We start from the raw sequence: 13980 nt of genomic DNA, 5'->3' as shown, positions 1-13980 counted from the left end.
AGTAATAAACAAAACCGTAATAATAGAGCCTTTTTGACAAGTCTGTTGTGACGCGTTTAATGGTCATCAGTATCTTAAATCCCTGAAAGTTTTAAATACATATATATATATATATATATATATATATATATATATATATATATATATATATATATATATATATATATATATTTTTTTTTTTTTTTTTTAATGTATGAATATTTATATGCATTTATGTATGTAGTAAATCATCTTTGCTTCAAATTACAAAAAAAAAAAATGAATTACCGATTATGCGAAGGACAGTACAGTAAATTTGATGTTATTCCCCCCTCTGGCTGCCGTCATCAGTCACACACTATTTGTTTTCCTTTTTCTGAAAGTCTTGATAACACCTTCGTAGAGTTTTTCTTTTATTATTTCAGCAACTAAGATTGTTAAAAAAAATTGTAAATAGTTTTATTCTCCCATACACTGCGCTCTAAGTTTACCCAACTATAATGACTACTACTACTGAGAAACACGGAAATGTGAAAAGGGTCTATCATCATCATCATCATAAATCCCCAGTTGGTTGATTACATTAATAATAATTGCAAACATTTTCTTGTAATATAAGTCAAAATTCTTGTTTAACAATTTGACAGTTTATTTTCAAAATGATTTTTTAAAGGGCATGTAGGGAATCTCTTTTATCACTCCATAATAATATACAAAAACTGCAAATAGACACGGAAAAAGACACATTTTCACACCTTTTTTAGAATAAAAATGTTGTATAAAATCAAGGAAATATCCCATCTGTAAAGACCTTCAGAACATAGATATTAATAAATTCGGTCACACTTTATTTTGATTCCGTTTGTTGAATATAAGTTGCATTGCATCCATGCCAACTAATTCTCATTAGAAGCAGACAGTCTACTAATACTCAAATGAACCAATAAAATAAAGCTTTACCATAAACCCCTTTAAAATAGAGCTGCAGCAAATTGGAAAAATATGCCTTATGTTTCTTAAGAAATAACATTTCCCTAGAAAAATACTATTACTTTTAGCTGTTTTGGAATATTTTAAATATTATTTTAATGATAAAATTACAAAAGTCCAATTCATTTTAAAAACTGTGTCAAGGTCTTTCAAACACTATGAATAATTTAAAAACCTCAGCAGATATTTTGACTCTGATTAGCTGTGGTCATTTTTCTCCATAGATATATACACTACATATTGTATACGGACCCTGAGTATGCGTCAATAGCGCCGCCACATTTGTACAGGACTCCCAGGACAAAAGTCATTCAACCACACAAGTCAAGACCAGTGGTGTGAAGAGTACTAAAAAATCATTCTCAGGTAAAAGTACCACTACTTGCCCAAAAAGTAGAGAGAGTAGAGTAAAAGTATCGGTTCTAAACACTACTCAAAGTATGAGTAAAATGTAGCTCTCATAAAAGTACTCAAGAGTAGTGAGTATTACACTAAAATAATTCCACCTTATATCCAGCAAATTAAAAATGTAGCTTACCTAAGAACCATTTTCTTTTAAGGGTGATTATAAGTATTAGTGATACAATTTCTTTTTCCCCCAACAGTTTTATTTATGACTGCGAGCACTGAACATCCTGGCATGTTATGTTTTAAAATATCAATAATAACAATAAGCAGCCTATAATCAGTTATGATAACCTTTCTACAAAAATATTCTTGCAGGCCAATTTAAAAAAATAAATAAATAAAATGTTGAAAAGAATTGTACATAAACATAAAAGTTGAGCCTGTAGCACAAATTAGGAAATTAAACAAATGAATACAACATGGGTTAACCGACCCCCACAATATGAATGTAGACTTGCAATTTTAAGTGTAGGGGGGAAAAAAACAACAACTAAATTTTAAACGTGTTGTTAAATTTCACAATGAACTGGTTCTCAAAATTTGTACTGTCCAGTCTTGCTCGTTTTGTTGTAAACAGTTGCCCAGCACAACTAAAAAGATGCTTGCATGCTGCAGAAGCAGGCAGGGGTGTGTTTGAGGCTTAGTTTTTTCACCAAAGGAAATGAGTAAAGCAATCCCATCTCTTCTGAGGCACAAGCCGAGTACCCATCCAATTCAGATTCAGTTGGGGATGGAACAGTCTTAATGGAAGAAAAAAAGTAATCCTCGTCAGAAACATCAAGTTGTGCTTCATTTGGATGGGTGCACTTAATGGAATCAAGATGGTGAAGGATGTAGTCCATACCTAAAACACAAATATTAAGAACTACAACAACAGTAGATAATGCAGATAGAAAAACGATGGCATGTTTACTAGCGTGTTTTGTACCAACTACTTGTTGTTGTCAGAGATATTTTACCCTTAACCCTCACCCTTTTAATTTAACAAAAAACAATCGAAAATACTTGTAATATTTTACCTGCTTTTATGATGTAGGTCTTGTCTGTCCATGACGTTTTGAATTTTGGAAGAAGAATTGCAGCACTGATGAGTTCTGTATCTTCCATGAACTCCCCGAAGCACTTTTGTAGACCTTTCCGGAGAGCATGAATAAGGGAAAACATACCTTGACTGAAGTCTCAATCTTTTTGAGCTTGGATTCAAGAAGGTAGATGGTGGGAAGGAGCCACCCCATCTGAGTGTTTGTTTCAGACTGAAGAATGTTTAAAGCCATGGACACAGGCTTCGTCACGATGCAGTATTCAGAGAGGTAAGACATTTCAGCAGGATTTAGCCTATTTCCAGAAAAAAAAAAAATCTGAAATAAAATCACAGAAATACACTGCAAAAAATGCTTTTCTTATTTAGATTTTTTGTCTTGTTTCAAGTCCAAATATCTAAATAGTCTTAAATAAAGGAGAGTTTTCTAGACAAGCAAAACATATTGTCTTGTTTTGAGAAATAAAATGCCAATATTAAGTGAGTTTTTCCTTAATACAAGCAAAATAATCTGCCAATGGGGGAAGCAAAATAATCTTGTTTTTCCTTTTGACATAAGATTATTTTGCTTACCCCATTGGCAGATTATTTTGCTTGTATTAAGGAAAAACTCACTTAATTATGGCATTTTATTTCTCAAACCAAGACAATATGTTTTGCTTGTCTAGAAAATTCTTCTTGTTTTGAGATTTTTTAGACATTTGGACTCAAAACAAGACAAAAAATCTAAGTAAGAAAGGCACTTTTTGCAGTGTACCTTATAGATGACAATAAAAATAATTGGGAGACAAACGGACTTACATTTTGATTTTAAATGATGCACAAATATTCGGAAGGGATGCTTCTCCCTGTTCCTTTAGGATCCGTATTTTCCTCTCTGCAGAATTGTACACCAAGTTCTTGTGCTGTTGGGCTGAATGAACTGTATTTTTTGACTCTTCTTGGACGATCTCAGCATTGATGGCAGACCTGCTGGTTTTATTGTATAATGCCTGGCATTTTGCAAATGTTGAATGTGTAAGCTTCTTGTATACCTCACTGCTGTCCTCTCAATCCTCTGCTTTGAAATCATCCACAGTAGCTACCAAATTAAGAAGATGACATGCGCAATGCTGATGCTTGGTAGATGATACTCTAACCCGTTGTTTGTTTTTAAGATTGAACAGGTGTACTGAACCTCAACAACTTCTCCATCTTCTTTGCTCTCCAGTGTCACTGGCTCCGAGTCAACATCAATCAACTCTTCCTGACTCTTTTTACCATACACCTTAAAAGCTTTAATAAAATTCGACCCACAATCAGTTGTTCTTCTGATAAGGAGCAGGCCTCTTTTCCAGTGTAGACTCATCAATCCAGTGTGCGGTTACACCGATGTAACTCCACTGTCAAGCAGTCCAGCAATCAGTAGTGGTACCTATATGGCTGACCTTTGCCATCTCAGCAATGGCTGCATCCTAAATTCTCAGCTTCACAGTTGGTCTGGACATAACTGTACAGCTAGGCTGCATAGTGTGTATCAGATTTTTGAGTGTTGGAAGTTCAACTATGGTAAACAGATAAGGGCTTTCACAGACAAACGCAACTACAAGCCTGTCAATTGTGGACTAAGAAACCTGCCTGCATGACATGGAATGGTCTTTGATCTTCATCTGTTTTACAGCCGAATCACACTTCTGTTCTTCTCAGCTTTTTCTTTTTAAGATGAGTTCTGTGTACCGCTTTAACTTCAGTGGACGTTTTCTCTGCAAAAAAATTGATTAAAGAATTAAGTAACTGACAGTGTAACCAATAATAAAAAGCCTGAATCATTTAAAAACAAACACGGCTTAAATGTAAAACAGATGAGCACATCCCCTTTTGAAATTGAATGTTTTAAATCAATTTTCAGTGAATACAGACAATATATTTTGGTTCATTTAAACAAAACTATTTTATTAAATTAAGTTATATTAATTATAAGAGTTTGGTCTCATAACTAGGAATATAAAGATAATACATTTAAAATACAAATGAGGTGTTGCAAAAATTTACAAACTACAAAATTGCTTTTTTTAAATAAAAATACAATTCAGTATTGACTGATGTTATGTATATAAACAAATAGGTTATAGCATCCTATAGAAAGTTTACATTTAAAAGAAATCAGCACTCATTTATGCTGGGCATTAAAGATGCACATATAGTTAAAGTGAGAATTATTAGCCCCCTATTAAAATTAAATTATTTTAAAAATATTTCCCAAGTGTTATACAAGTGTTAAATATTTTTAATAAATCATTTCTAATAACTCTTTTTTGTGCTTTGCCATGATGACTGTAAATATTTTACAAATTACTAGTATTCAGCTTGAAGTGCAATTTCAAGGCTTAACAAACTCACGCAACAGGGATGTAATGCAAGCAGTTTGTACATACAGATGTTACTACTTCAATGTGTTCCTTGTGCCGCCATTCATGCCGCGGCGACAGCGGTACTTGATGCGCCAGCAGCATTTGACCGCTGGGTGGCACTTTAACCACAGATATTCAGCTTTGCCTTTTCACAATGCTAAACAGACTGTTCTGTAGGCGTAACTTACTGTATGTGATGTTATGTGTTCAATTAAAATATAATTTTAATTTAGTTTTTCTGGTAATAGACATGCTCTTACACTATACTATGCTGTAGAAAAGATACATGGTGAGAAGTCAAAAAGCAAATATAAGAATTAAGTTATTAGCCTTCAGTGCCCGATTAAATTGCGTTGGGGTGAAAATAATGTTTTGATTTCTTTGACTATCATGGCAATGTTATAATCTCAAATCTTAAACGTGCGCATATGAAAAACAGCAAAATAATATAGATTATCCTGCCGGTAGAGCACATCACCTCACAGTTGTGAACTTGCGATCACCTCAACTTACATTTAAATTTTTTTTACCTGGTTTATTGTAAACTTATTAAGTGCAAGGAGGATTCGTTTTGGAAAATAGAATTGAAGAAATGAAAGACAACTAAAGTGAAAGCATAAACATTCAGTACAAATAAGTAGTCTTAAATAAATAAATAAATAAATAAATAAATAAATAAAGCAGTCTTTTAGTACAAATATAGAGAGATGTAGTGTTTGCTATTTTGATAGAACTAAGACTAGACATGTTCATTTATATTTTTAATTTACGTTTTTATTTACATTTTCGTTGTTGATTATATTTACGATCTCATTTTATGTTTCAATTATAGTACATAATAATAAACGAATAATGAAAATAAATGAATAATGAAAATAGGACATAAATTAAGTCTGGCAGGTTTATTTTTAATAATTTAGTTTCAGTTCCGTTTTTTGTTTCAAAACGTCAATGTTCTGCTTTAAAGTATAACTGTGGTTTTGTTTTGTTTTTTTACTTAATGGCTCAGTATGTTTTGTATTTTAATTTCATATTCAGTCACCTTGCATATGCGTGTGAAATATAATGCCGCATAACCGCGGAAAAAGAAGAAAAGGCTGTCAGTTAAAGCTAATTAATCAAAATTGGCTATATTAAAATACAGCATTTATGTTAATACAGGCAGAGTGTGAACAAACTAAGGCTAAGATATGTGCTTGCCTTTTAATGCATTTAAAAATATTTGCGTCCTTCTTATAGGCTACAGGCAACTGGTGTATAATAATGTTTTTTTTTTTTTTTTTTTTTTTTGTATGGTAAAGGACAATGCACATTATGTTATTGATGTAAACTTAGGCTAAAACTTACCATTGATAAACGTGACCTACCTCAAGCAGATCACTTAAAGTGTAATAAAAATAATGTTGCCGCAGGACATAAATGAAGTCCCGCAAGTTTATTTTTAATAATTTAGTTTCAGTACTATTAATTTTTTTCTCAAAACGTCAATAGCACCTTCAATAATCTAAACATTAAAGATGGACCGCAAGATGTGTTGAGTGGCTATGTGGTGAAGAACAATGGCAAAGCTAAGTGTGATTATTGTAATAAACTAATAAGTTATAAAGCAGAGTCCCGACCAACAGGACTAAGCATATGCGGTTGGCTCATTCTTCACGAATATAGAATTAAAATTATGGCGCGTTAGGTACATTGTGCATCCCGCAGGTGCCACCAACAAGGGTTGTGCATTTGAGTTTAACTTTTTGAGCGTTATAAGCAGCTCGTTGTTAGTTTTTATTTAAATATATCGAGCCGAAACTAAGCAGCGCATTCTCTCCGCCTCCTCGTTTATAACCAGCTGGACACGCCACTGAAGCAGGAGAGACACTTCGTCGTTCATAATCTTAGCTGATGTGTCGGAGTCGAAAGAATATATCAAAGAGGAATGTTCTTTTGACAGTCCCGATATGTTCAATCTTTTTTTCCCTGTCATTTCTCTTCAGCAAATTATATTTTTAAAGCTGCTTGATTCTTTTAAAACCGAAAGCAGAGCCCGTCAATTGGTGTTTTTTCATAAGATACTCCTTTATTAATGTTTTATTTTATGAGTGTCTTTAATGTGCTTTTTAATAGTTTTATTTTATTCAAAGCAGCACCTAAAAGCGAATTTATCCTTAAAACGTGGCATGAGAGCGATGCATGTCATGTGTCGCATATTGCCTTTTTTTCTGATCTTTTTGCATAAAGGTTTTAATCAAAAGACAGGTAATTTAATTACTTTCGATGTGCTAAAATATTTGTTAAATAAATGTTATTTCAAAAAAAGCATATGCAATGTGCTCTGACAGGTAAAATCCGATTCTTTCTCTCTTTCAAGTTTAAAGCAAATTTGAATGCCAAAGGATTTTAGATATGCATATACAAGACTATGTAGTATATTAACATCAACAAATTAATAAAATAAGTAGCAAATGAGAAATAAATGACAGACAAGTTCATAAAAACAGACATTATCTCTAATTATCAAAATTGCAAGATTAAAACAGCTGAATATAGGCCTAAATAATCTAGAAAACAACTACTGCGCGCTGATATTTATTCTTCTTTTTTTCCGAATAACGAACAATTTCAACCGCGGGGAGATACCGACAGCTTGATTTGCAGTATTTTCTAACATGTTAGAAGCGGGCAGCGGACATCAGCCAGCCGTAGAGACGGGCCGGCACAAAAAAAAACATGGCTGCCGGTGGAGAAGCGGCTGTGCCCTCAGCAGCTGATTGAGACGGAGCTGCATATCCTGAGTGCACTAAATACTCCGAGATCCGGGAGAAATTCTACCCGATAATCCAACACATACAAAACAACTTTGAGTCCCTGTCGAACAGAACCCATCTTACTGGGGGAGTGTGTGTGCTGCTGTGTGTTCACCCAACAATACCCGCTCCTGTCTTCAACACACAAATACTGGAACTCTTTATGTGGACTTACTTTTGATAATAGGCTACTATTAATACCTTTATCCTGTTTAATGTTATCAAAAATCTATTTTTATTTTTATTATTATATTTTTATTTTTTATTCTATTTTTATTTTTATTAATCATTTTTTATTATATGTTATTTTCATATTTGTTTGCACTACTGCCCTTTTTGCACTGTCTTGTTTGTGAGACGCGCACTGCTTTGTCAAAACGAATGTACAGTTACTTGTCATGCCAATAAAGCACCTCAAATGTGAAAATAGCCTAGGCAACAAATAAATAGTAGTCTAATAATAACAAAAAATGCCCTTTTCATTTTCATACAATAGGCCCATGTGTGGGTTTTGACAATATGTGTTTAATTAAGCTATAAAGATCAGATGAAATGCATAGTGAAATATGAAATAAATGTCTCTTTCTATTTATTATTTTAAAAATCAACTCATTTTTGCCCAGAGAAAGAGGCGCGCGGCACTAGCGGACATGGGGTGCTTTTCCAAAAAAAGACGTACAGTAACTTGCAGCTGAACTATGCACAGTTTGGGGAAAAAAAAGGATATAGTGATGCATGTCCCCTAAAACCCCTAGTTTCTCTGTCGCAGATCCATCATTTGAATCAGGTTAGTTATAAGTAAAACGCACATAATGATAAAGCACACCATCATCACGAGGGCAATTAAATAGACAACCTAAACATATTTTTAATTGTTTATTTATGTAATGTGAGTTTTTATAACTTTGTTCTTTAAATTATTTATAACTTAGGCTATTCTATCGAGATGACACCATAAAAGGCCTTCAATGCACTGAAATAGGTAATAGGGATACAATGAAAAGCCGATTTCACTATTGACCCTGTTTTTATTCATTGACGGCTTCCCAACGCCGCATTTCTGTTGCGCGAAAAAAAGCTGCTTCAAATAAGCAAATTTATGACAAAACAATTTTAATAGTTTCATAGTAGTAGCTGGTGTGCTTCATCTGCGTGATTCTGATTTGACATTCTTCCGCTAAACTTGCACTGTGATGATGTGTAAATGGGCTATGATCTTTGCTATTGAGGCTACATCAAGGTGTAAATGAGCTATAGTTCTCTTTGCAACTTTCAATTTCGAGGTGGGGGAAGTGGGAAGAGGCAATTCAAATGTACCATCTCTAAAAAAAAGGCCACTTACATTACATTTGTGTTTATTATTACCTTATTTTTATTTTATTATTAATAATTTATTCATTCATTCTTCATTCATTTTCTTTTCGGTTTAGTCCCTTTATTAGTCTGTGATCGCCACAGCGGAATGAACCGTCAACTTATCCAGCATATGTTTTACGCAGTGGATGGCAGGAGGGCCAGCTGGGGCTTTGGGACGGAGTGAAAGGAAAGGCGGAATTTGCCCCGAGTCTGGGAAAGATTGCTTGCCGTAATTACACTAGTTTTCCTATCGCACACATGCGCCAAACAAATAAACAAATAAATAAAAAAGGAAAAGAAAACATCTAGACTTATAGGCTGAGGTCTTTTTGCTTATAATCGCCCTTATGTTTCCGTTTTAAATGTAAGGCTGTTGCATAGAATAATACAATTTTAATTTATAAGTGTTGCTGCGTCCCCCTTGATGTTTCAATAACGCATAATAATCTACACACCATATTAAAGACACAGCAGACATAAAGGTTGTGTGTGAGAGACCGAGCAAAAGAGCGCTCTCTTCACAGCTCTGTTGATGCTGCTAGCGGCTTCTTTCTTTTTGTTATTTATTTTGCAGATAATACACCATATGAATACAACAGAAAGACATAAAACTTTACAAATTACCTTTTGTAGACTCAAAACAAGTGTCATATCTTGATAAGCCTAAGCCACATTGAAATATAATTTAAAGAATTACATTATCGGATATAATAAAATCGCATTAAATAAATAAACCAATATAAAACAAGCAAAAGCAAGCTATAACAGTTTAGGTAGGCCTATACATAAAAAAAACCGTTAAAGCCAAATCAAACTTTTATTTTCAAGATATTTTCTTTTAAAAGATTTTAGATATTTTCTAAAAACAATAAACACCAGAGAAGGTTTAGAATATTATTTATAAAGTATTTGGATATGATGATAATAATCAAATCGTGCAAACAGAGCATTTTTGGGAACACGTTTCAGGTCTCTCCAGTGCATTTGGGCTGAATGTTTGACTGTGTCTAAATGAGGATGTTATAAAATACATTTTCTACCGAGTTATTAACGGATGCACGATGCCAACAGTCGGGGGACGTTCTAGGGGCTGGGTTTGCGTTACGCGCTGCGAGCTATAGGCCGACAGTGGAAATGCGACATGACTTCGGTCTCACGATGCCCATTAACACCTGAAAGACAAGCTTTTGGTTATGAGATGGGGGAAGGGGTATGTCTCCTCCCTCAAGTGTTTTCCACAAACATGGTTACACAAAATCCAAAACTCCCGAGGACGGATGGCGTAACCGTAGCAAAACCTATGCGTTTTAAAACCAAACCGCATATGGGGCCTTATGAAAATGAATGTTTCTATGCACAACAACTTCTGGACTGAACTACTTGTTATTTAAAATATCTCTATTACGCTCTAGCATTCGCCAAAACGAATTTGTACATAAAAACACCGAACATAGCCTAGCTGAATAGGGTGTTGCCTGCTGAGCCATGACAGCAGCAGACAATTCCGCACGACCATAAAGCCTTCACCCGACAGTTATTTTCTAATATTCACAACGCGAGCCACAACAATAGACATGCCATGCCCATCATCCTTACAGACAACTTCGCTTTAAACTGTATTAAGGTCCCATTTACACTGCACATCAGTTTTATATAAAACGTTAATGATACATATAACAGGCTACATTTTGATGGTGAAATAACCTTTTAAACGATGGCTTTTTATTTCAGTATTCAAACATTAAATAACGAATGCATCAAGTGAAATAACGAATATGCAAAAACACATGTATATAAATATAAAGGACTATTATAATTAGCAAAATGCTGCTCTATTTATCTTTGTATTTTTATAATTTTATTATTGTTGTTTTTAATATGTTGAATTAATTAAAGCTATAGACAAATACTGCTTGACATTTTAGAAAATGTTTTGCGTATACCCAGTACCGAGAACAAACAAACAAAAGCACATGGCTTGTTAATCAATTTAATCAAGCTCTAGCCACGAATAAAATAATAGAATATTTTATTATTTTAATATTTTAGACGACGGGTTAGTAATTATATTATAAATGGTTATGTTCAGATCAATGAAATAATAACTTTAATAATTCTGCTTTGCATTTTTCTATGCATTACTAACATCACTAAACCATACATTTGTTTTATAAGTTAACCAAATATTTGCAGAGATTCAGCAGTTTTTTTTCTGACGCGTTTGCCAGTCATGCCAGTCAGTGAAAAAAAAAGTAACTGTGGCCCCGTTTGCAGGTATTCAGATTCGATTTTATTAATCTGATTCAACTTTTATTATTTACAGGACATAAAAATGCAATTAAAAGTTTCAAATCAATGTGCATTGTCCTTTACCATACAAAAAAAAAAAAAAACATTGTTGTACACCATAGCCTGTAGCCTATAAAATGGCCGCAAATCTTTTTAAATGCATTAAAAAGCAAGCGCATATTAGCCGTACCTTGAGTTTGTTCACACTCTGCCTGTATTAACATGCATGCTGTAATTTAATATAGCTTATTTTGATGAATTAGCTCTAACTGACAGCTTTTTCTTCTTTTTCAGCGGTTATGCTCGCATTATATTTCACACGCATATGCAAGGTGACTGAAATTGAAATTCAAATACAAAACATACTGAGCCATTAAGTAAAAAAAACAAAACAAAACAACAGTTATAGCTACTTTAAAGGAGAACATTGGCGTTTTGAAAAAAAAAAAACTGAACTGAAACTAAATTATTAAAAAAATAAACCTGCTAGACTTAATTTATGTCCTGCGCAAAAATATTTTTATTATAATCTGCTTAAAATAGGTCAATTTATTTATTTATTTTTACTTTTGATGAAGCTGCATTCAACTTAAGCTCAATGTCGGCAATGTCTTTAAATAAATAATATATCTAGGCCTATTTTCATTATTCATTAATTTTCATTATTCGTTTATTATTATCTACAATTGTTGAGACATAAAATGAGATAGTAAACTATAATCAACAACGAAAATGTAAGTAAAAACAGAAATAAAAACATAAATGAAAATGTCTTGTCTTAGTCCTGTCAAAATAGCAAACACTGAACATCTCTCTATATTTAGGTTAAAAGACTGCTTTATTTATTTATTTATTTATTTATTTATTTATTTATTTATTTATTTATTTAAGACTACTTATTTGTACTGAATGTTTATGCTTTCATTTTAGTTGCAAAAAGATCAGAAATTGATCTCGCACGCGCAGGGAAAAAAGGCAATTATGCCACACATGACTTGCATCGCTCTCATGCCAAGTTTTGAGGATAAATTCGCATTTAGATGCTGCTTGAAATGAAATAAAACTATCAAAAAGCACATTAAAGACTTTAATAAAAAATTAAAACATTCATAAAGGAGTAGGCTATCTTATGGAAAAACACCACGGGCTCTGCTTTCGGTTTTAAAAGAATCAAGCAGCTTTAAAAAATATCTAATTTGCTGAAGAGAAATGACACGAAAAAAAATAATAAAAAGATTAAACATATCGGGACTGTTAAAAGAAAATTCCTTTTTGATATATTCTTTCGACTCCGATACATCAGCTAAGATTATGAATGACGGAGTGTCTCTCCTGCTTCAGCAGCGTGTCCCGCTGGTTAAACGATGAGGCGGAGAGAATGCGCTGCTTAGTGAACCTAACGCGCCATTATTTTAATTCTATATTCGTGAAGAATGAGCCAACCGCATATGCTTAGTCCTGTTGGTCGGGACTCTGCTTTATAACTTAGTTTCTTCACATGTTGCCACTCGGCACATCTTGCGCTCCATCTTTAAACAAATGTTTACATTATTGAGGTGCTCTCCGGCGGCGAAGTTTCTGGCAGAGTAGCGAGTGAAAAAATGTGCTTGCAGAAATTGGAATCAAAATTTAAATTATATATAACAAGCATCGTATTCTTTCTTATCCTCGCCCAGTTTTAATACAAGTTGTGTTTTTTATATTTGTGGCTGTGAAGTTTATTAAGAAAATATATATATATATAGCCTACTTTATTTTTTTTATACTTTAAGTGATCTGCTTGAGGTAGGTCACGTTTATCAATGGTAAGTTTTAGCCTAAGTTTACATCAATAACATAATGTGTTGCCTGTAGCCTAAAGGCCGCAAATGCATTAAAAGGCAAGCGCATATCTTAGCCTTGAGTTTGTTCACACTCTGCCTGTATTAACATAAATGCTGTATTTTAATATAGCTTATTTTGATGAATTAGCTCTAACCTTTGACAGCTTTTTCTTCTTTTTCCGCGGTTATGCGACATTATATTTCACACACATTTGCAAGGTGACTGAATATGAAGTTAAAATACAAAACATACTGAGCCATAAGTAAAAAAAAAAAAAAAACAACAGTTATAGCTACTTTAAAGGAGAACATTGACGTTTTGAAAAAAAAAAACTGAACAGAACTGAAACTAAATTATTAAAAATAAACCTGCAAGACTTAATTTATGTCCTGCGGCAAAAATATTTTTATTACACTTTTAGTGATCTGCTTAAGGTAGGTCAATTTATTTTTCTCAGTGTTTCACGTACTGTACGGCAATGTCTTTAAATAAATAATTTATTTAGGCCTATTTTCATTATTCATTTATTTTCATTATTCGTTTATGTACAATTGTTGAGACATAAATGAGATAGTAAAATATAATCAACAACGAAAATGGAAATAAAAACAGAAATGAAACATAAATGAAAATGTCTTGTCTTAGTCCTATCAAAATAGCAAACACTGAACATCTTTCTATATTTAGGCTGCTTTATTTATTGATTTATTTATTAATTAATTAATTTATTTATTTAAGACTACTTATTTGTACTAAATGTTTGTGCTTTCATTTTAGTTGTCTTTTACTTCTTCAATTCTATTTTCCAAAACGAATCCTCTTTGCACTTAAAAAGTTTACAATAAAGCGTGTTAACAAATTTTAAATGATTAATGAAGGAATTATAATGCTTTGACTTATTGTTTAATAT

General features: G+C 32.9%; 1 protein-coding gene across 7 annotated transcripts in view; it reads right to left on the bottom strand.

The window, feature by feature from the left end:
* The window catches only part of si:ch211-11n16.2, a 45033-nt gene that overhangs the window by 12069 nt on the left and 18984 nt on the right, over positions 1-13980 (bottom strand). Inside the window, exons 5-7 of one of the 7 annotated variants that reach the window (XR_012390670.1) lie at positions 3218-4158; positions 2397-2712; positions 615-2221 (exon numbers count right to left, since the gene is read on the bottom strand). The exons of 5 other annotated variants lie outside the window; for them this stretch is intronic. The gene's annotated coding sequence lies outside the window, so the exon portion shown is untranslated. Of the gene's footprint in view, positions 1-614; positions 2222-2396; positions 2713-3217; positions 4159-13980 lie in introns of those variants that run through there. One more of the 7 variants, XR_012390671.1, reaches the window with a different exon arrangement.

This window comes from Danio rerio, chromosome 15 (assembly GCF_049306965.1).
Source record: "Danio rerio strain Tuebingen ecotype United States chromosome 15, GRCz12tu, whole genome shotgun sequence".
Taxonomy (NCBI): domain Eukaryota; kingdom Metazoa; phylum Chordata; class Actinopteri; order Cypriniformes; family Danionidae; genus Danio; species Danio rerio.
Note: the sequence above shows the minus strand (reverse complement) of the source record. Positions and strands in the feature narration are given on the sequence as shown.